Raw genomic sequence first — 2818 nt, 5'->3', positions numbered from 1 at the left:
AATGATATCCTTTGGTTTATATGATACAGAAACTCATAAAGTTTTGTGCACCCCATTAATGCACTCAATGTGAGCTCCGTTTGTTGCGCACATGATATCAAGGCGGTGCACGAGTCCTTGTCATGTTCGTATTAACATGTTTTGTCCACCAGTGCTTATGCAGCTGTGATCTGAGAACGAGATACTTTTTCTTTTTTTTCTTTTTTTCTTTTGTATACAGAGTCGAGGGTCGTGCAATAGCTAACACATTGAACACGAAAACATGCACGGACACATAAAACATACAATAAAGGGGCGGGAGACAAGAGGGGGAGAGAAAGGAAAACATACAAGCACAACAACAGTAGAGAACAGGGACATACAGCGAAAGGATGAATGTAAATAAACAAAAGACCGACGAGGAGACGGAAAGCCTCGAGGGACAGGCCCAAAACGAGGCACAAACAAAACTGACTATTGCACACAAGTTTGTACCATTAACAAAACAAGATCCAACGAGAAACACACAGTAAAATAAACAGTATAAATTTCACAAAAACACGATCAGGAAAAACACTTATATTTGATGACGTGCAGAGCTCGGAAAGACGCTACCTCGCTGGAGGATCCGGAAGCGGAAGTCTGAAAGTGGAAATCCTGCAGGTTTGCCATCTTGGTGTTGTAGAAAAAAAGGTTTGACAAACCCCCACAGAAAAAAATCAAGGGGGTTATGTCTAGTGATTGTGGGGATCAAGCGGTTGGTCTGTCTCGGCCAATTCAGCAACATGGAAAATTTTCATTCAGGACGGCTCGACCGACTAAGGCCCAATGAGGGGAGGGGGGGGGGGCATCGTCCTGTTGAAAAATATTATATCGGGTTGCAGGTCTTCACTCTGTGGGAAGACGAATCATTCCAACATGTTCATGCAAATTGTTGAGCTCACTGTATCCACCATAAAGGCAAAGGACCCACCAAGTGGTCATGGACAAGGCCACACCACATATTGACCTTTGGACTGTCACGTATGTGTTCAATGACCACGTGGGGGCTTTCAGAGCCCCTGATCCTCCCATTGTGCCGGTTGACCCTCCCCTGTACATGAAAGCAAGCTTCGTCTGTGAACATGACCTTTTCAGATCATCTCCGTCATCCTTTATGCGATTGAGCATTTCCAAGGCAAACACCTTACGTTTGGGTCCATCATTTGGTTTGAGTTCCTGTAGAATCTGCACCTTGTAAGCATAAAGCTTCAGTATTTCATGCAAAATCCTGTGTACAGTGGTGGTTGGTAGTCCCAGTTCACTGGATTCATGTTGGATTTATTTTCTGAGACTTTGTTGAAATGATTCACACACTCATTCAATGTTTGCTGCACTTATGCTCGGTTGACCGGTACTTTTCTGTTTCTAACAACTTCGAGTCTCTTTAAACATCTTGTACCACTCTCTGATACTAGTTTGTGATGGAGGATTACTTCCATACATCGTACAGAATTACACTGAACGTGCGTGTCGGATCTTGTCTCGATGAACCATTCGACGCACTGAACTTTCTCCGATAGAGTCGCCATTATCTTTTACATCAAACCACCAGACCTGAAATAAAGAAAATGTTATGATTTTCTGTATCATATAAACTGAAGGGTATCGTTGTAGCATTTGTGGTACTAAGTATATTAACAAGCAAAGTTGTCCAGATCTTTTTGGAACACCCTGTATATACCAAACTGTATATTTTATCTACAGGGTGTCCACAAAGGCACGCATCGCAGGAAATTATTTAATTTACCAAATGTATTTATTTTTTAATGTAGCTTTTTTTCCAGATTTTATAACTTCATTCGATACCATTTTATTAACTTTATTCAAAATTTATAGTTTTGAGATTGGTGGGACACATTTTCAACAACTGATGCAGTCAACCTTACAAATAAATGTTTTGCCTATGATGCGCGACTTTGTGGACACCCTGTATATACCACACTGTATAATAAAATTGTATATCAAACTCTATATTTCAACTGTATAATATACATATATATTGTTACGGTTTTCCGCCGCCCTTCTTACCCTTACAAAGGGGGGATTAAGCCCTTTGTTCTTTCTGGGCTTGGCAGAACCGAGAGACTTGAAACACCTCTTCCGGGCAAATGCAAGGTAGGGTTTCAGGACCAAGTCTCGCTCGTACCTAAATACCTGCGCCGCCACGGAAGCGGTGAACCAAGCCTCGCACGAGCCACGTGTAATTGGTTTAACTAGGTGTCGAACAGTTTGACTTGGTGTCGAACAACCAATAAGTTAAGATTGATTAAGCTTCTGCTCTGTGCCCCCTTTCCTTCATCCTGATCATTGTAAATAATAATAAATTGTGTTATTCCTTTGATTTGACCGTTCTCGTCCCTTCCATCCATTGGCTTCACATGGTACGAATACAACCGCTCGAATCGGGTTCCATAAAAGTAACGGCACGAGTCACGTGATACGCATACCGCTCGGCGTACTCGATTAAGCGTGGCTTGTGCGAGGTTCGGTCCCCGCTTTCGTGTTAGCGTGGGTTAAAGGTACATGCGACGTTGACCAGATACCCTTTTTCACGTTTGCTCCGGAAGTGGTGATTCGGCCTCGTTGACCCAAAGACCCAGGGGGAAAAAATGGGTTTAACCCCCCCCCTTTGTAACGGGAACGGGCTTCGGGAGTTCCACAACAATATATATATGTATATATTCCTCATATATGTATATATATATATATAAATAAATGAATTATTATTATTATATATATATATATATATATATATATATATATATATATATATATATATATTGTTGCGTATATGGCA

The sequence above is a fragment of the Myxine glutinosa genome, chromosome 14 (genome assembly GCF_964187855.1).
Source record: "Myxine glutinosa chromosome 14, kmMyxGlut1.1, whole genome shotgun sequence".
In the NCBI taxonomy this organism is placed as follows: domain Eukaryota; kingdom Metazoa; phylum Chordata; class Myxini; order Myxiniformes; family Myxinidae; genus Myxine; species Myxine glutinosa.
The sequence above is the reverse complement of the archived record's forward strand: the minus strand, read 5'-3'. Positions refer to the sequence as shown.